This window comes from Amborella trichopoda, chromosome 13 (assembly GCF_054954075.1).
Source record: "Amborella trichopoda isolate Santa Cruz 75 chromosome 13, AtrichopodaSantaCruz75HAP2 v2.0, whole genome shotgun sequence".
Taxonomy (NCBI): domain Eukaryota; kingdom Viridiplantae; phylum Streptophyta; class Magnoliopsida; order Amborellales; family Amborellaceae; genus Amborella; species Amborella trichopoda.
The window spans coordinates 4,125,353-4,146,467 of record NC_142348.1 but is presented as its reverse complement, the minus strand read 5'-3'; the positions used below and the strand labels follow the sequence as shown (position 1 = coordinate 4,146,467).

General features: G+C 33.9%; 1 pseudogene across 1 annotated transcript; it reads right to left on the bottom strand.

Moving 5' to 3' along the window:
• Positions 1 to 11,403: 11,403 nt before the first annotated feature.
• Positions 11,404 to 16,668, bottom strand: LOC18428827 (protein transport protein Sec61 subunit alpha-like; annotated as a pseudogene). Its single transcript, XR_016047201.1, has 4 exons — positions 16,071 to 16,668; positions 12,791 to 12,939; positions 12,090 to 12,317; positions 11,404 to 11,649 (listed from the first exon to the last, which is right to left on the bottom strand). The product of XR_016047201.1 is annotated as a protein transport protein Sec61 subunit alpha-like (transcript).
• Positions 16,669 to 21,115: the final 4,447 nt, after the last annotated feature.

The following is a 21,115-nucleotide window of genomic DNA, read 5'->3' as shown; positions in this document are numbered from 1 at the left end:
CAAATTTGATAGCTTAAGTAATATTACGAACTCAAGATTATTATTATTATTATTATTATTATTAACTTTAAGTCTAGTCATAACACATTTACAATCAACCGATTTAATTTTTGACGAAAAATAATGATTGTGACATTCTTATACTAAAAGTAAATGGTCTATTTATACATTTATTCATTTTAAAAAAGGAAAATCAAACACTATTTATGATCTCAAAAAATAAGATCGTGATATTGAAACAAATATCATTTATAAGCTTTTTTTAAATCATCTATAAACCTTTTTGATAACCAAAGAATAAAAATAAAAATAAAATAAAAAGTATATCATTAGACTTTTTATCATTGGTACAAGGTCATAAAATCACATTTAATAATAATTCTAAAATCATATCATCATAAAATAAACACAATTAAATTCATTAGAGATGGGATAAGGATCCATATGTTCTAGGAATAAATATTTTGGGGGACTCCACCTTCAACCGTGGACTACGGTCCACACTTGCTTTATCAACCGATCTAGTATTTCCCATGACCCATAGTCCAGGTAAGGGCTCATTAGTGGGTCACCAAAGTCTGATTGATGAGCCATGGGATTGTAATCTCAGATTGTGGATTTTAAGTTCTCTCCTAGAAAAGTACCAAGGTCACTTGGACTTGATGCAACCACAACTCATATGGCGCATAAGAGTATCTGTTGCACATGCATAAGCTTCATCCTAAAAGGTACATATATGAAGTTTTGGTCCCCGTCTCTAAAGGCCACCATCAAAAACAAAAGTCATACAATCCCCCGACTCACTCATCTGATTATATTTCGACCTCATAAAGGGTTGACATATTAGAACCCTTATCGGATAGTTTTCTATGCTCAGATAACATAGGTTTTTTCCAACCGACTAGCATAGACCGTCAAGCACAGTTCGGTATCAGCAAATATTATTTGCTTAGTATGGTCCACGAGGGACCACACTACCACTGAATTCATGTTCCATTATATTAAATGTTTCATTACAAGCACTAATAAAGCCTCAATGGCACACTTACCCAACATCTCTTACTTGGCCTTTGAATCATTACATTCTCTCTTTCTCACTTTCTCTCATCCACATCTCTCTCGCATGTCTTAACAAAACATTAGAGGCAACTCCTTCGGTTAAAGGATCTGCAATTATTAGATTTATGGATATATAGCTAATCTTGATCTCTCTCAGTCTCACCTCATTCCCCAAGTGTAGAAATATAGTTTTATGTACCTGGATTTCTTATGAAAATGTAGCTTATTTGATACGTAAATTGCCACCGTGTTGTCGCATAAAATCATTATTGTCTCACAACGAACGGGATAAAAATTGAGTTGATTAAGAAACTCATTAATCCATAAGGTCTCCTCGACCGCCAAACAACATGTCACATATTCTGCCTCCATGGTGGACAATGCCACCACATCATATATCTTTGAGTTTCAAGAAACTCCACTCCCTCCAAGCATAAACATATATCTAAATGTGGCTTTCACATTATCTAGATCCGCAAGATAACTTGCATCTGAATACCCATCAATTGCTATTTCAATTCCGCCTTTGTATGTAAGCACATAATTTATGGTTCTTTTTAAATATCTGAGGATTCTCTTAACCGCTCTCCAATGCTCCTCTCCAGGATTGTATTGGAATCGGCAAATCATGCTTATGATGAAAAACAAGTCAAGCATTGTTCCAGTCATGACGTATATAAGGGACCTAACTATGCTCCTATAAGGCACTCTCTCCATCGCACTTGTATCAATATCTTCAGTATGACACATCTTAGTATGAAGCTTCGTATTTTTTGGTATTGGGGTAGACATGGGTTTACACTTATCTATATTAAACTTTTTCAATATCCTTTTACAGTAGATTGCTTGAGAAAGTTTGATAGTTCTCTCATTTCTGTTTCTTAGTATCTTGATACCCAACACATATGAAGCTTATCTAAGATCCTTCATATCGAAGTGTTGTGCAATTATAGTTTTAGTCTCTACTACTAGGGCAATCGAGTTACTAACAATTAGTATATCATCCACATACAATAAAATAAATACCACATCACTCACACTAATCTTTTGATAGATACAGTGGTCCTCATTATTTATACAGAACCCCACAAGAGTTAGGGTCTCTTGAAAATTTATATACCATTGACGCGATGTTTGTTTTAGGTCATAGAGGGATTTGTTAAATTCACATACTAGGTTTCCCTTTCTTTTTCCTCAAATCCCTCGGTGACTCATGTAGATTTCTTCTTCTAAATCTCCATTTAGGAAGGCTCTTTGACATCCATCTGATGAACCTCAAAAATAAAATAAGCAACTATAGCTATTAGGATTCTGATGGATAGAAATTTGGCAACTAGGGAAAATGTCTCATCATAATCTGTCCCTTCCTTTTGGGTGAATCCCTTTGCAACTAGCCTAGCTTTGTATTCTTTCGTTTTCCCTTCCAAGTTTAACTTCTTTTTGAAAATCCACTTACATGCTATAGCCTTACGTTTCTGAAGGTAGTGACGCTAATTCTCAAGCATAGTTTTGGTTAATGAAAGCATGTTCGTCCTTCATGGCTTCTATCCAATAGTCTTTTTCAGGACAAGCAAGGGTTCATGGTAACTTTTGGGTTCAGAATATGGATCATCCCCAATTCTATCATAGTGTTCTCTTAGGTAGACATAGTATTCTAGGTATAAAGGTGGTCTACTGATTCGGTTGCTTCGTCTCGGTTCAAGTTCAGGCTCATTTTGAATTGAGGGTTTAGGTTCAGGCTTAAGTCTATTTGAAGTTTCAGGTTCGGGTTCTCTAAGCACATCCTTGTTTCTTACCTCCTTAAAGAGGTCAGCTTGTTTGTGACTCAATCTTGCTTCAAGGAATTCTTCCTCGAAGAAATGAGCACCGCGGCTCTCAATAACTGTCGTGGTTTCAAAGTTGTATAATCGATATCCCTTACCATTGTCTGGGAAGTCAATGAAAATGGTTTTTACAGTTTTGGGTTGAAGTTTGGTCTTATTTTGGTGTATGATTAGGACATGGGCTGAGCAACGCCAAACTATTAGATGATCAAGGGAATGAGCACGACCAGTGAATATTTCTTGAGGAGTAAATGATGTGGCTTTTATGGGAGTCTGATTAAGGATAAAACATGTCGTCAACACGGCTTCTCCCCAAAAATCCAAGGAGAGCATAGCGGGCCCCATCATCTTCTTACCATTTCAACGAAATTCATATTTCGTCTCTCAACAACACCATTTTGTTCGGGAGTATAAGGCATGGTGTATTGATGACTGATTTTGTTTTCAACACAAAGTTCTTTGAAAAGTTCGAATGAATATTTTCCTCTTATATTGGTTTTAAGGACTTTCATTTTTAAGTCAGTTTGATTGTCTACATTGGCTTTATATTCTTTAAACTTTTCTAAAGCTTCGGATTTCATGTGTATTATGTACACATAGCCATATCGCAAGTGGTCATCTATAAAAGGGATGAAATATCTTTTCTGGCCTTTGGTAGCTACATTCATAGGATCACATATGTCATTATGAATGATTTTTAAAACGTTAGTAGCTCTTTTTGCCCCGGTGGTAATTTTTCTTATTAGTTTTCCTTACGTACAATACTCACACACTTTCGATAAATCACCCTTATAATTTTGAAAAATACCATCCTTTTTCAATGTTTCCTTTCTTCAATGTTTCCTTTCTTTTGTAATTAATGTGTCATAACTTCATATACCATAGGATAGTATCCAAATCTTTAGAGGACGAGAATCATTAGGGGACGAGATATAAGCAACGCTATCTTTCATTTCAATAGTAAATAAATCATTCACAAGACATCCAATCATAACAACATTATTACGTATCTTGACTATCACCTTCTCTCTAATGAAAGTGGTCATAAATCCCACTAGAGTCATCTTAGGAACCGAAATCAAGACTTCCTCATATCATGAGCATAAAGTGCTTGCTTTAGGATCAAGACGCTTACACTCTTCAATTTAAGCTCAAAATCCCCAACTCTAAGCAATCGGTCTTCTGGTTTCTTCTCATACATATATGTTGCTCTTCCGGCCCCATAAGAGTAACAGAGCGGAAGCCTTTTTTGGTGTTTGTGATATGAGCAGTAGCACTCGAGTCAAGATACCAAAAAGCTCCCTTGGGGTCTGCTAGCAAAGTCTCAAATACCATACAAGCAAGTTCTTTGTTGGTCCCACCAAATTTATTGGATCAACAATACTTAGCTATGTAGCCCACCTTCTTACAAATAAACAAGTCCTAGTCTCTATCTTTCCTCTTTTATTTCCAAAATTATTTCTACTCTTTCCTTTCTTAGGTTTAAAAGATATGAAATTTTACTATGTGTACAACATCCCTTGAAGTTGATGTTAGTACATGCTTTGAGTTCCTCCTTTATTCTTCTCCTTTGATTGTCGTGATGAGCTCCTCCAACTTTAGGGCCTTCCTTCTAGTAGAAAGAGAAGACACAAAAGTTTCCCATGAGTTAGGAAGTGAATTCATGAGATAAATCACATGATTTCAATATATTTGATGCCGATGTCTTCCATTTCTCGGACTAGCGCATGAAAGGTGTGTACATGATCCGATAATTTAGTTCCCTCTGTCATCTTTAACTCATTGTATTTTTTTCATAGTCTGTTTCATGAGAGAGGGATCCGTATACTCTCTCTCAAGGCTATCATCTATTCCACTTATGATAAAAATTGATTCATACCTGGAAGCATATAAGTCGGTCATAATGCACAAAATGATGTGTTTATATCTCAAGTTCCTTCTCTTCTAAGTATCATACTCATTTTTTATTGCTTGAGATGAATCGTTACTTGGACGATGAGGACGACACTCATAGAGCATCTCATGCAAGTGTTCCTCATAAAGGACATATCTAATCTTTTTTTTCCAAGAGGTATAATTGGTCCCATCAAACCTTTCAATTTTTAGGATCTTCGAGATGAAAGTACGGGCAATTATATCTTTTATTCCCAAGCTAGTTCTAGACTCAATAAAGAGAAAAGACTCTTAATGGCAATAAGTAACTATGCTCTAATACCAATGAAAAAATGACCAACATGATCTTGTTGGGGAATATATATATTTTTATTATATTTTTCACCACTTTTTTTTAGCGACGATTACTTACAAGTGGTCTTGTTACAATAATTATTGCTTCAATAAAAATAAAAGTAAAACCAACAAATCCAAGATCTTAAAACATTGATGTCATTAATCTAATTTTCTTTAAACAAAGAAAATGACCACTACTTCTCATGCTTGGGAATGTAAAGACAATAAACTTGAAAAGGCAAGAAATAAAAAAGAACAAATGTCAGAAATTACCTCAACCGGGCTTATTACCACATCGAGTCACCACCATCCGATGGTGCGGGATCAACGATCAACCTTCAATCTCAATAGGAAAGCAAGTTTCAAGGCAAACCCTCTTATGGAACTATGGACTCCTCTTGATCACAAAATTTGACTTAGGTACAACTCATAAGACCTAGTTTAAGCAAGATAACATCTATTTGCTACTATCAAACCCTTTGGTTCATCAAAGTCATATGAGAGAGATAGAACACCATCTAGGTGGGGCGTGCCCCTTAGGTCAACCTAAAGAGAGACATAATCCAATAGGTGGGGCGTGCCCCTTAGTATGATCTAGAGAGAGAGACTTCTAGTGTTGGGTGTGCCCCCTATTGCTACCAAAGAGAGAGAGAGAGAGAGAGAGAGAGAGAGAGAGAGAGAGAAATATTTAGAGAGAAGAGAGATATTAGTGTGTAGAGACTTATGGGCAAGGGATCCTTTTTTTATATTGCAAAAATAGGATAAGGGTTTCTTAAGATTTCTATGGTTTTCCTTTTTCTTGTGGATTAAATATGAACCATTGATCATAGGTGACTTGTGGGGTGAGAGATTTGAGCCGTCCATTCTATAGATGAATCGTCAACGTGCTATGGAAGGTGCTAGAACCTTTATATCCTTTTTTTCTTTGATTATTATCCCATCAATAGAAATTAAATAAGATAACATTAATTATAATATTATGCTTTATCCAAAATATGCATAAGCCTTATCAAGGTTTTAAAGTTTCATTCAAATCTTCCTCAAGCCAAATCACATTTCCAAATATCATAATATTTGCAGGGACAAAATTATTACTCATATCAATTCAACCCTATAAAATAGGAAAATCTCTAAAAGTGGGGCGTGCCACCCATAGGGATAGCAAGCCCCTAAAATTGTGGCGTGCCACTCATGAGGTGGCTTTGTTGGCCCCACCAATTTAGGCCATGGTGGGCTCATATACACAATGGGCCCCCAATGCTATTTTAAATTTTTTAAAAATTAATAAAATATTATAGAATTACTTTAAATATTTAAATTATTGAAAAATCAAATTTTAGAATTATTATTTGAATTTTTTTAAATCTCTCGATATTTTATTTATAAAATTTGGATTTATAGAAACAAAGATATTGATTTTTCAATATTTTAAATATTCAAATTAATTCTAAAATATTTTATTAAGTTTTAAAATATTCAAAATAGCATTGAGGGCCCATTGTGCACATGGGCCCACAATGGCTTAAATTGGTGGGGCCAATACTGCTACCTCATGGGTGGCACGCCCCAATTTTAAGGCCCTCCTATCCCCATGGGTGGCACGCCCCACTTTTAGGGGTTTTCCTATTTTATAGGGTTGAATTGATATGAGTAATAACTTTGGCTTTGAAACCAAGTTATTATGAGATTTAAAAAGGTGATTGGTTTGAGGAAGATTTGAATGAATCATTAAAAGTTTGATAAGGCTTATGCATATTTTGGATAAAGTACAATATTATAATTAATATTATCATATTTAATATCTATTGATGGGATAATGGTCAAAAAAAAAAAGGGGATAAAGGTTCTAACACCTTTCATAGCATGTTGATACCTCGTCTATAGAATGGGCGGCTCAAATCTCTCACCCCATAAGTCACTCATGATTAATGGTTCAATATTCAATCCACAAGAAGAAGCTAGCCATAGAAATCCTAAGAAACCCTTATCCTATTTTTGCACTATAAAAAGAGGACCCATTCCTCATAATTCTCTACACACCAATATCTCTCTCTTCTCTTTAAATATTTCTCTCTCTCTCTCTCTCTCTCTCTCTCTCTCTCTCTCTCTCTCTCTCTCTCTCTCTCTCTCTCTCTCTCTTGGTAGCAATAGGGGGCACGCCCCAACCCTAGAAGTCTCTCTCTCTAGATCATACTAGGAGGCACGCCCCACCTCTTGGACTATGTCTCTCTCTAGGTTGACCTATGGGGCACGCCCCACCTAGATGGTGTTCTATCTCTCTCATCTTGCTTTGCTGTACCTAAGGTTGATGCTATCTTGCTTAAACTAGGTCTTGTGAGTTTATAGCGAAGTTCGAATTTTGTAATCAAGAGGAGTTCATAGTTCCATTAGATGGTCTGCCTTGAAATTTGTTTTCCTATTGAGATAGAAAGTTGATCGTTGATCCCGCACCATCGGATGGTGATGACTCGATGTGGGTATAATAAACCCGGTTGAGGTAATCTCCGGCATTTGTTTTTTTTTATTTCTTGTCTTTTCAATTATATTATCATTACATTCTCAAGCATGAGAAGTAGTGGTCATTTTCTTTGTTTAAATAAAATAATTTAATGGCATCAAGGTCTTAAGATCTTGGATTTGTTGACTTTACTTTTACTTTTTTTAAAACAATAATTATAGTAACAAAACCGCTTGTAGGTAATCTTTGTCAAAAAAAAAGGGTGAAAAGAATAATAAAAATATATATATTCCCCCGGCAAGATCACGTTGGTCCTTATTTCATTGATATCATAACATAGTTACTTGTTGTCATCAGGAGTCTTTTCTCTTTATTGAGTCTAAATCTAGCTTGGGAATAAAAGATATGGTTATCCGTACCTTCATCTTAGAGATCCTAAAAGCCAAAAGGTTTGATGAGATCAATTATGCCTCTTGGAAAATAAAGATTGAATATGTCATTTATGAGGAACACTTGCATGAGATGCTCTATGAGCGTCATCCTCATCGTCCAAGTAACGCCTCATCTCAAGCAATCAAAGATGAGTATGTTACTTGGAAGAGAAGGAACTTGAGATGTATGCATATCCTTTTGTAAGCTATGACCGACTCGTATGCTTCTGAGTATGAGTCAATTTTTGCCGCAAGTTGAATCTATGATAGGCTTGAGAGAGAGTATGTGGACCCCTCTCTCATAAAACAAGTCATGGCTATGAAAAAATACAATGAGTTAAAGATGGTAGAGGGAACTAAATTCTTGGACCATGTCCACACATTTCGTGCACTAGTCTGAGAAATGGAAGACATTGGCATGAAAATTATTGAACACATGATGCATCTCATGAATTCACTTCCTAACTCATGAAAAACTTGTGTGCCCTCCAATTCGGCTAGAGAAGGCCCCAAAGTTGGAGGAGCTCATCACGACAATCAAATAAGAAGAAGAAAGGAGGAACTCAAAGCATGCACCAACATCAACTCCAAGGGAGGCTGTACCATGGTAAAATTTCCACTCTCTTTTAAACCTAATAAAGGAAAGAGCAGAAATAATTTTGGAAAGAGATGAGACAATAAAAAGAGCGATTTTGGAAATAAAAGAGGCAAGAGAGATACTAGGACTTGCTTTATTTGTAATAAGATGGGTCACATAGCCAAGTATTGTCGATCAAACAAATTTGGTGGGACTAACAAGGAACTTACTTGTATGGTCTTTGAGACTTTGCTAGCCGACCCCAAGGGAGCTTCTTAGTAGCTTGACTCGAAACCTACAGCTCATGTCACAAACACCAAAAAAGGTTTCATTTTTTTGCTCCCATGGGGCTGAGAGAGCAACACACACACACACACACAGATATATATATATATATATATATATATATATATATATATATATATATATATATATATATATATATATATATATATGGCTTGACTCGAGAGCTACAGCTCATGTCACAAACACCAAAGAAGGCTTCAGCTCTTTTACTCCCATGGGGTCGAGAGAGCAATATATATATATATATATATATATATATAGGAAGAAACCAGAAGACCAATGTGCTTGGAGTCGGGGATTTTAAACTTAAATTGAATAGTGAAAGCGTCTTGATCCTAAAGCAAGTACTTTATGCTCCTGATATGATGAAGTGCTTGGTTGCAGTTCCCAAGATGGCTCTAGCGTGATTTGTGACCATTTTCATGGGAAAGAAGGTCGTAGTCAAGATGAGTAATAATGTTGTTATGACTGGATGTCTTATGAATGATTTATTTACTTTTGAAATGAAAGAGAACATTACTTATGTCTCATCCCCTAATGATTTGGATGCTGCCCTATGTCATATGAGGTTAACACACATTAATTATAAAATAATAGAAAGATTGAAAAATGATGGTATTCTTCAAAATTATAAGGGTGATTTATCGAAAATATGTGAGTCTTGTGTGCAAGGAAAACTAACAAGGACAAATACCACCAAGACAAAAAGAGCTACTAACGTTTTAAAAATCATTCATAGTGACATTTGTGGTCTTATGAATGTGGCTACCAAATGTCACAAAAGATAGTTCATCGTTTTTATAGATGACCACTCGTGATATGGTCATGTGTACCTAATACACACAAAATCCGAAGCTTTAGAAAAGTTTAAAGAATATAAGGCTGAAGTAAAAAATCAAACTGATTTGAAAATCAAAGTCCTTAGAACTGATATATGAGGGAAATATTCATCCGAACTTTTCAAAGAGCTTTGTGTTGAAAACGGAATCATCCATCAATACACCATGTCTTATACTCCCAAACAAAGTGGTGTTGCCAAGAGACGGAATAGGACTTTGGTTGAAATGATAATAAATATGATGGGGCATGCTATGCTCTCCTTCGATTTTTTTGGGAGAAGTCATGTTGACGGTAAGTTATATTCTTAATCAGACTCCCACAAAAGCCATTGCACTTACTCTTCACGAAATATTCACCGGTCGTTCTCCCTCCCTTAATCATCTAAAAGTTTGGGGTTGCTCAACCCATGTCCTAATCTTGCACCAAAATAAGATCAAACTTCAAGGCCATTTTCATTGGCTACCCAGACCATGATAAGGGGTATCGATTCTACAACCTTGAAACCGAAGCGGTTATTGAGAGCCACAATGCTCATTTCTTCGAGGAAGAATTCCTTGAAGCTTGACTGAGTCATAAACAAACTGACCTCTTTGAGGAGGCAAGAAACAATGATGTGCTCAGAGAACCCTACCTCGAAACTTCAAATAAACTTGAGTATGAACTCGAACCCTCAATTCAAAATGAGCATGAACCTAAACCGAGACGAAGCGACCGAATTAGTAGACCACTTTTATACCTAGAACATTATGTCTACCTAGGGGAACACAATGATAGAATTGGGGATGATCCAGGATTTGAACTTCAAACTTACCATGAAGCCTTGCTAGTACTGAAAACGAGTATTGGATAGAAGCCATGAAGGACGAACATGCTTCCACTAACCAGAACCATATTTCGGAATTAGTGCCACTACCTCGGAAATGTAAGGCTATAGGATGTAAGTGGATTTTCTAGAAAAATTTAAACCCAAAAGGGAAAATAGAAAAATACAAAGCTAGGCTAGTTGCAAAGGGATTCACCCAAAAGAAATGGATAGATTATAATGAGACATTTTCCCAGTTGCTAAATTTTCATAGCCGAAGTAGCCCATTTTGATTTTGAGGTTCATCAGATGGATGTCAAAGCAGCTATCCTAAATGGAGATTTAAAAGAAATATGCACGAGTCAACCAGAGGGATTTGAGGAAATAGAAAAGGGAAACCTACCCGAGGGATTTGAGGAAATAAAAAAGGGAAACCTAGTATGTAAACTTAACAAATCCCTCTATGGCCTAAAACAAACATCGTGTAAGTGGTATATAAAATTTCATGAGACCCCAGCTCTTGTGCATACTGAAAACTACTGTATCTATCAAAAGATCAGTGTGAGTAATGTGGTATTTATTTCATTGTATGTGGATGATATGCTAATTGTTAGTAGCTCGATTGCCCTAGTAGTAGAGACTAAAACATTTCTTGCTTAACACACTTCGATATGAAGGATCTTGGAGAAACTTCATATGTATTAGGCATCAAAATAATAAGAAACAGAAAGGATAGAACTATCCAACTTTCCTAGACAACATACTGCAAAAGGATAACAAATATATATATATATATATATATATATATATATATATATATATATATATATATATATATATATATATATATATATATATATATATAGTCTCCGGCGAGATCACATTGGTCCTTCTTTCAAATCAATGTAGAATCCTTGGAAGTAGATAGTAAGGATGACAAAGACAGTGGCAAGCAAGTTTGTTACATTTGGAAGATCATTCCTATAGAAAGTCTCTTGAAGGGTATCGACTTTGTTAGTTCGAGTTATCAAAAGACAGAACAAGGCAACAACAGCACCCTCAAATTTTGCTCCCCTTCCGTTGTTGATTATTATAGGGTTAAATGCTTTCAAATGATATTTTCGCTAGGCAGTCATAAAACATAGATAAGCATCATGTATATTAGTATGCAGGAAAGCAATTAGGTTGCAAACTTAAACAATCAAACTAAGGTGTGCCTCTAAATTTTGTCTTAATGTAACTTTGGTGTAAAAATTTATTGGGAGGGCTTGAGAATCTATTTATAATTAATTACAAAATTTTAAACTCCAAAAATGGCTCAAATCAAGTAGATCTATAAACACATGAAAATCTCCAGATAACATGTTGCAAGATAAACTATTTTTAGAATTCAAACTTCTTTTTCTTTTCAGATTCTTACATCTCGATATTTAGATGATTAATTAGAGGGTTTTCTAACATCAAAATAACCTTTTATGATGGATTTCTGAGATGCACCTTAATTCTACATTTTAAAATTGCAACCTTGTATAAACTTTTTTCATGATTTTGTGGTAAGACTTACCACATATTGGTGGTAATAAAGAGCGAGATACTAGAACCAAGGCCATATCCTTTCTGAAGAAGTTCATCCAAGCATAAGACAATGACACTGGCAAAAAAGAGTTGAAGAATTATGAGGATGGAATTCTTGGCACCAAGTTGGCTCACACTTCCATAATTTCCTGATAATACATAAGCAACTGCGTCTGAGAAGGCTATAGTGAAACCCAAAAACTTTTGTGTGGCATTCCTGGAATAAAGAAAAGAACAATTATAAGTATGGCACTTTCAAGAATGAATGAAAAATCAAGACATCTAAAGGAAACCATGTATAATGCTAATGTGATTAAGAATCCCTTTCAAACGATATGTCACTGGTATGGGTTTGCATAACTTTTAGTTGTTGTGAAGGAGCCAAGCAGAAGCAACATACTTAAAGCATTCATGATGTTGAAACGGAAAGAAGATTGATGATAATTTAGAAAATTAATGAGAACTTCAGAAATCTACAAAACTGCAGTTTTAAAAGCCAGTGGACTAAGCACCTCATGCACATTGTATAAAACACTCTTATTTGCCTTTATTATTGTTTCATTCCTCAAAAAAATAGTGCCCTGGTCCATAAATTTGTTAAATCTTTGATAGCTTAAATTTAACCAAAAGTAAGCATTAACAGAACATAGGTCACAGAAATTTTATCAATTTTTTTCTTGAAATACTCACAGAAGAGCACGACCTTCGCGCACACTATTGTCAACGTTAATTAACTTTGAACCAACCAATTGTTGCATCATTTAACCTGAAGAGGCTATTGGAGAGATTCCAAGCTCCATAACTGTTCAACGGCTTGATGCAAGAATCATACGTAACCACTGAAATTGATGCAGGGAGAAATAAAACCAGAAAATTAATAATAAAAAAAAGAAAAGATTGAGAGAATATACACTCTCTCAAAGATCTACAAGGGAATCCACCTCAAAACAATATCTTCACGATACCAAATCTCTTCACGAGACCAAATTTTATTAACTCATTCACCCACCTCAAATTTTAACTCAAGAATAGAATGTGGGCATGAATAACTAGGTGGGCATATTGTGTGTGTCAATTGAGATTGATCAATTGGTTAGTTAGTTTAAGAGTATGAATAGATAAGGTTAAATAAGGGAGGTTTATCTGTTCAACAATAAGGCGTGTCTAGGGAGAAGCTTTGGATAAAACGTGGGCTATCTAACCAATTTTTTAGCACGTGAGGTTAAGAGATAGGGATGAGAGAGAAAATAGGTTGAGAGAGAAATAGGGAGGAAAGATAAAATAGGAAAGTGTTTATCTTGTTTTTAAGTCGATTTAAGGGAGATTTTTTTTCATTGTAAATCAGTGAATGAGTTGAATAGAATTTGGTCTCATAAAGAAATTATTTTTGGGGTGGATTCCCTTGCAAACTTTCGAGAGATGGTATATTCTCTCAACTTTTTTTTCTTTTTTTTTATTGTTATTTTTTTTGTTTTATTTTCTCCCTGCATCAATTGGTATCGGAGCAAGTTAGATCTATAGAGAGCAAGTTAGATCAAGATATATTCAGTTTGTTTTACAATGCCACCAAAAGCTAATCAAAGGTAATCCTGCTCTTGCTCCTACTATGGATGATTGTTGGGGACAAGCTATAGAAATTTTGACTAATGTCCTAAAGGATATTCAAACTGAAGTATGTGAGATGAATCAAGCCCTAGAGGATGTTTGAACTGAAGTATCTAAGATGAATCGGGAGATGAATCAGATGAATAAGGGGATGCAACGGTTGGATTAGAGGTTGCAGCGGTTGGAGAACAATCTTCCTCGTGAAGAAGGTACTTACAACCACATTAATTTTGCATCAGTAACTCTACGACAAACCCAGGGTGTTGATTTCGAGCATAATGAAGATTACAGGCCAGATTCGCATCCTATAGAGCGACCACAAGATTTTGGTATTAAAGTCGATCTCCTAGAATTTCATGGTAAGCTCCACATCGAAGATTTTATTGATCATCGAAGGTTTTATTGATTGGTTAAGTGCAGTTGATAGTTAAACTTGTTGCTACCAAACTCCGCGAGTATGTTGTCCAGACTTCGTAGTGGAAAGTTCAACAATCCCGATTCGTAGTGAGCAGGTATGTTGCGGCCTGGTGGGGGCAAGTTCAACAATCCCGACTTCGTAGTGGAAAGTTCAACAATCCCGATTTCGTAGTGGGAAGGGAAAAATTACTGACTGGTAAAATATGAAAAAGAAATTGAAAGAAAATTTTCTTCCTGTGGATCATGAGCAAATTTTCTTTCAAGAACTTCAAAATCTTCGATAGAATGAAAAAAAAGTAGAAGTTTATACTAGAGAGTTTTATCGATTAATTGCTCGAAATAACCTCAAAGAGACGGAAGGACAAAAGATTGCCCGATATGTAAATGACCTTCAACCTACCATTACAGATGACATTTTTCTACATCGACCATGGACTTTAAGTGAAGCTTTTCAACGTGCTTTATGAGTAGAGACTAAATACCAAGGGAGCACCGATAAACGATTTTACACTCAGAACTTGCTCCCACCAGGCCACAACATAGCCGCGAAGTTTGATAGCAACAAGTTTAACCTTGCGTTCCTCTGGCAATTCACTCCATTCAAAATAACTCTCAATTGCACTTAACCAATCAATAAAACTTTCGACGTGGAGCTTACCATGAAATTCTGGAAGATCGACTTTAATACCAAAATCTTGTGGTCACTTTATAAGACACGGATCTGACCTGTAATCTATGTTACGCTCCAAATCAACACCCTAGGTTTGCCATAGAGTTACTGATACAAGATTAATGTGGTTGTGAGTACCTTCTTCACGAGGAAGATTGTTCTCTAACCGCTGTAACCTCTGATCCAACTGTTGCATCCCCTATTCTTCAGGAGGAACATTGTTCTCCAACGGCTACAACCTCTGGTCCAACCATTGCATCCAGAACAACCGCTGCAACCTTTGGTTGCATCCCCTTATTCATCTGATTCATCTCCCGATTCATCTCAGGTACTTAAGTTCAAACATCCTCTAGGGCTTGATTCATCTCACGTACTTTAGTTCAAACATCCTCTAGGGGCATTAGTCTCAGGTACTTAAGTTCAAACATCCTCTAGGGCTTGATTCATCTCACGTACTTTAGTTCAAACATCCTCTAGGGCATTAGTCAAAATTTCTATAGCTTGTCCCTAGCGATCATTCATAACAGGAGCAGGAGTAAGATCAGGATTACCTTGATTAGCTTTCGGTGGTATTGTAAAACAAACCGGATATCTCTAGATCTAACTTGCTATCTGTAGATCTAAATTTGCTCTGATACCACGGGAGAAAATAAAACTAGAAAAATAATAAAAAAAAAAAAAAAAATGAGAGAATATACACCCTCTCAAAAGTCTGCAAAGAAATCACCCCAAAAACAATCTCTTCATGAGACTAAATTATATTCAACCCATTCACTGATTTACAATGAAGATAGACTTAAAAACAAGATAAACACTTTCCTACTATATCTCTCCTCCCTATTTTCTCTCTCTCTTAACCTATTTTCTCTCTCATCCCTATCTGTGCTAAAAAATGGTCAGATAGCCCACATTTTATCCAAAGCTTCCCCTAGAAGCTTGCCTTATTGTTGAACAGATAAACCTCTATTATTTAACCTTATCTTATTTATGCTCCTAAACTAACCAACCAATTGATCAATATCAATTCACCTCCGCATGCTAAAAAATGGTCAGATAGCCCACATTTTATTCAAAGATTCCCCTAGAAGCTTGTCTTATTGTTGAAGAGATAAACCTCTATTATTTAACCTTATCCTATTTATGCTCCTAAACTAACCAACCAATTGATCAATATCAATTCATGCACAAAATATGCTCAAATACGCCTGCTCAAATATGCCCACTTAATTATCCATGTGCACCTCTTATTCTTGAGTTAAAAGATAAATTCAAAAAAACGAATAATAATAATATTTTATTTTTTTTTTTCCGCATCAGAAATGGATCGGCACCAGTGGGTGAGTGTATTCCGTAGAGCAGCAGCTAACTTAATACTAAATATATGAAGAGTGTTAATCATAGTGTATGGGACCTTCTCCCTGAATAATAAAACTTTGCAGTCTACATTCTGAACCTCGGGCATTAAGGAGAAAAATAGTCTAATAAGATGTAGCGGGCGAAAACCTCCCCCTGCCATTTTTACTACTGAGTGCGACACAAGTTACAAGCTTCAGCCAATCATGCATTATGGCTAGCATTAAATACAATTGACAACAAACATCACCATCATCTTTCGAACCTTTTTTCAACTATTTGAGGCGGGCTAACTGAAATCAAAACAAGTTCTCTTTTATGGTCTGGTTAAACAGATTTAACAGCTTATTTGCGCTCTTTTTGAAATGAATGGGACTCAAAATTGGACTTAGACAAGGAAAATTGTTTCATGTGGGCTGCACCGCGTTTCTATATATGCGGTCCAGAAAGTGTAAAGCATCTATCTTAAAGATGGATGCAAGTAGGTGTTCCATCTAAAAACCATGGAAACTAAAAGTTCAAATGTTTTTTTACTAGAATTATCATTTTTCGTTTTAATAGTTTTAAAAATTTATTTATTTTTTCATATTCATGATCTATCTCCTTAAAAGTTGAATCTTAAAATCCATCTCAAAAAATAGATTTATTAAGAGGCCCACATTTCTACACATGCACTAGTATTAAAATACTAATATTAAATACATTTAGTGGTCCAACCAGAGTTTCAAACAGGGCCACAGTATATAAACATTCCAAGCAGGTTCAAAAAGTGCAAACATAATTTGTCACCAACAAAACCGAGTCAAATCGCCTAGTTAAACGGCGAATTCAGGAAAAGCTCGACTAGTTTTTCAAATTTAGTAAAGAATTCAAAATAAAAAAGCAGGGTGTCCGCAATGGGATTTAAACCCAACTTTTTGCTAATTCAGAACTTCATATCTATGAACTCACTTTTGACACCCTAAAAGTTTTTGAACTTTTAACTACGAATTCACTTTGAACACTTGATTTTTGACTATTTTCAATTTGGGATTTGAAATAGTAATTTACAGTCATATCAAGTAAGTTAGACATTTAACTTCCATGTTTATTTGTGATTTGTTTATTTGAAAATAACTTGAGGAGAAAATTCGTAGATTAATCAATAAATATAGTGCATATTATGATAGTAGTGTTTGGCTAATTTTATTTTGCTAATGGGTATTTGATTTGGGATAGGTGTTCTACTGTATTTTATTGACAACTTAAAATTAACTAATCATTACTATGAATAACTATTATTATTTTTATATTCTTGTTAAATATCACTTAATTCATAATAATATATTCGTATGAATAATAGATTCTTATGAATAATTTATATACTACCATTATTTTCAAATCAATTAAAATAATGGAATGCAATGATTTTATAATATAATTAACAGGGAATATTATGCATATATTACGATATGTTTTAATTTCAATTAATATTATATAGTATTGTTCATACATTTTCATATTTAATCCTATTAAAAAAAATGGCAAAAACATATCTAGCAAAACAGTAGGAAAAAAATACAACTGTTTTCGATAATGATATACAACTTTTTTTCATTAAAACAAGATAATAAGAAAATAAACACACACTGTGCATTGAGAAAAAGAATATAACAAGAAAAGAAAGAAAAAAGAAGAAAACGATATACAAAGGTTCAAGGAGGGGGAGAGAGAGAGAGAGAAGAATGAAGAGAGAGGAGAGAGAGAGAGAAATAAACGCTTTCTTTTTCCCAGGCGTATATTATGCTCCCTCGGCAGCATACTGTACATTGACTCTTTTAGGTAAAACACTTTCTTTGGAGTTTTTTATTTATTTGGGATCCATCTAAATTATAATTAGATGATTATTTTTTAAAAAATCGATCTTGAGTTCTTAATAAAAATGTGAAAGAATAATACAATAAATTTAAAGAATCATGACGACACACATAATAATTTTTTCTAAAAACTCAAAAAAAAATATTGATTAAAGTGGATGTTACTTTTAGAAAGCAAATAAAGGAACCAGACCAAATTCTTTTTCACAAACCATGGGTGTCTATAAAGTTTGTGTTCAATTTTTTTAGTACACAATAGTCTCACATGTGTAACTCCTACTTTTTGCAATTAAGGAAATCGATTTGTTTTGAAATACCTCAAATTTTATAAGTAGCAACTTTGAAAATTAATCATAAATAGTTTTTTAAAACATTGAAATTTGTAATTCCATTGATAAAAATTCTAACTATTATGTAGAAATGCTGCTTAATAAATATGAATAAAAAAACTTCTATACTCAATTAGATGATATCTAATCTAGTTTTCCTATTTTGAAGCTTCTTACATCACCAAAAAAAAAAAAGCATTGAAGCCCTTACATGAATTTGCATGAAGAACTTGTATGATATTGTGCATGAATTATATACAAAAAAAAAAAAGGAAAAATAATATACCTAGTGAGGCATGAGGGAAACTTGAAAGAAGAGCTTTGAATAGGCTTGAGAACAAACCGTTTTAACCAAAAAAATAAGAAGTCGAGAGGTTCTATAGAACTTGCATGAAAGATTAAAAAAAGTGGCAAAAAGGAAACGTAATAAAAAAACATACCTAGGGGAAGATAGGCTTGAGAGGAGAACTTCAAATAAGCTTGACAGCAAATTAGGGTTCAATATGAAAGAGAGAATCTCCTATGAATGTATATAAATATAGAGACAGTTGGGGGAGAGAGGTCCCTAAAGATAAATATTGAAATATATTCCTAAGATTTAGAGATTTTGGGAAGATAAAGGCAAAATTGCTCTACACGACGGCGTAAACACCTTTTCAAAAGATCTCATGCCCCATATTATCTCTAAAGATAAAAATTAAATGTATTATCTCTAAAGATAAGATTCTTTTTAATTCTCGTAATACGTATCCATCTCTTAATTGATTTTTGGATTTTAAGAAGAGAAATCGATAGACTCCTTTCCACCCTTTAATTGATTCTTGGATTTTAGGAGTAAAAATAAATACACTTCCTTCCAAAATAAGAGATCTTTGATTTGGAATAAGATAAGCCACTAATCTTTCTTCAAAAGTTAATCTATCATGATATTGAGATAAAAAAAAAGTTACGCTCCCATGATATTAAGATAACAACCTACTAATTTTTAATTTTATAGATGAGCTAGCACCCTTCTTTATGAAAAAATTAATTTCCACGAATTTAATGCATGCTACCTATAGTGTTTTAGTCTTTGTCTTTTAATATTTTTAAAGGTGTTAATACATATTTTGTTGAATATTTGGTTTTTGTTTTGTGGATACTGGGTGTTTAATAAAATACGAAAAGTTTTACCATTATGATTGTTAAATTAAAATGAAAGTTTATTTTAGATTATTTATTTTATTTTCATTTTTTTCTTTTATGATATATGGGAACTCTTATCATCTACCTCAACAAAGATATCCACAGGAAGCTAGTGACTGATATTTTTCAATATTTTTTGTTCTGCCACCCAAAAAGATTTTCACTTGGGTGAATGGATTCTCCACCCAATTCTTCATAAGGTAACTTATTGTGATTCTTAAGAGTGGGATTCTCCCCCTAGTATCTTCAACATGGTAAGTTTTTATAGAGTTTGAGAAATAAATTAGATTAAAATTAAGGAAAAGTTTATATAGGGTTGCAGAAGTTAAAATGTGCCTAAAAAACCTATCAAAAACGATTGTTTTAATGTTGAAAAACCTCCTAATTGATCATCTCGACATCGAAATGCATGAATATGAAAAACAAAAGGATTTTGAGTCCCAGAGATAGTGCATATTGCAACACATTATCTTGATCGTCTATTTTCAATATTTTTATATTTACATTATTTTAACCATTTTTATAGTTTAAAATTTTATAATTAGAGTTGAAAATAGATTTTAAGATAATCCTAATAACGTTTTACACCAAAATTACATATTATGATAAAATTTAAAAGTGCACCTTAATTTGATTGTTTAAGATTGCAACCTTGTAGAAACCACACCCTAAAATTAAAGCCGTACTTTATATTAGAAATAAATTAGATAAAAATTAAAGCCTTACTTTAAATTAATAATTACAATAATAATTACAATTATATTAAAGCATCAATTAAAAGTAGCAGTCGAAACACATTTTAAAGTATACTAAACAATCAATTTATGCATTCATATATTGAAAAAATACTTCATGAGAGAAATCTCTATCTCATCTTGGTCTAATAGGAATTTCACAAATCTAATAGGGAAAATAGCAAGATATGAAATCAAGAGGAAGTAAAAAGCATAAATAATCATTTTTCAACAAATTAAAAGTGAGAAACTCCACCTTCAAGAATGCTTCCAAATGATTCAGTTTCCTGTATATGGTTTGGAGGCAAACAGGCTACAGGCAAAAGTTATATACAACAAAATACAATTTATCTCTTCAATTTTCTCTTTAGGAAACTCTCTCTCTACAGTTTATCTCTACAATTTTATCTCTCTAACAAGGGCGGGTGGCCTCCTTATATATAGATTTCAATTTTCTTAATTCTAATAGAATTAGGTAGCTCCTCGTGTTTATCATAATCTTAAATAGCCCATGCTACTTGGGACTTCCAACTTAACAATGCTTATTAATTCTAAATAGCCTAATTTAATTCTAGATCCTCATCCCATGCTGCTTAGGATTTCTAACCTAACAACGCTTATTTTTTAAGATCCATATTTAATAAAGCATTCTCTTCTTTTTTTTCTTTTTTCTTTTTGAATTTACTATTTTTACAGTTTGAAATCTTTTTTTTCTATATCCATATAATTTTTTGCAATAAGGATTCATTAAATTTGAAAAGGTTGTTTTGGTGTTGAAAAATCTTCTGAGTGATCATCTCCACCTTGAGATGTATGGATATAGAAAAAAAAATGATTTCAAAGGGTAAAAATAGTAAATTAAAAAA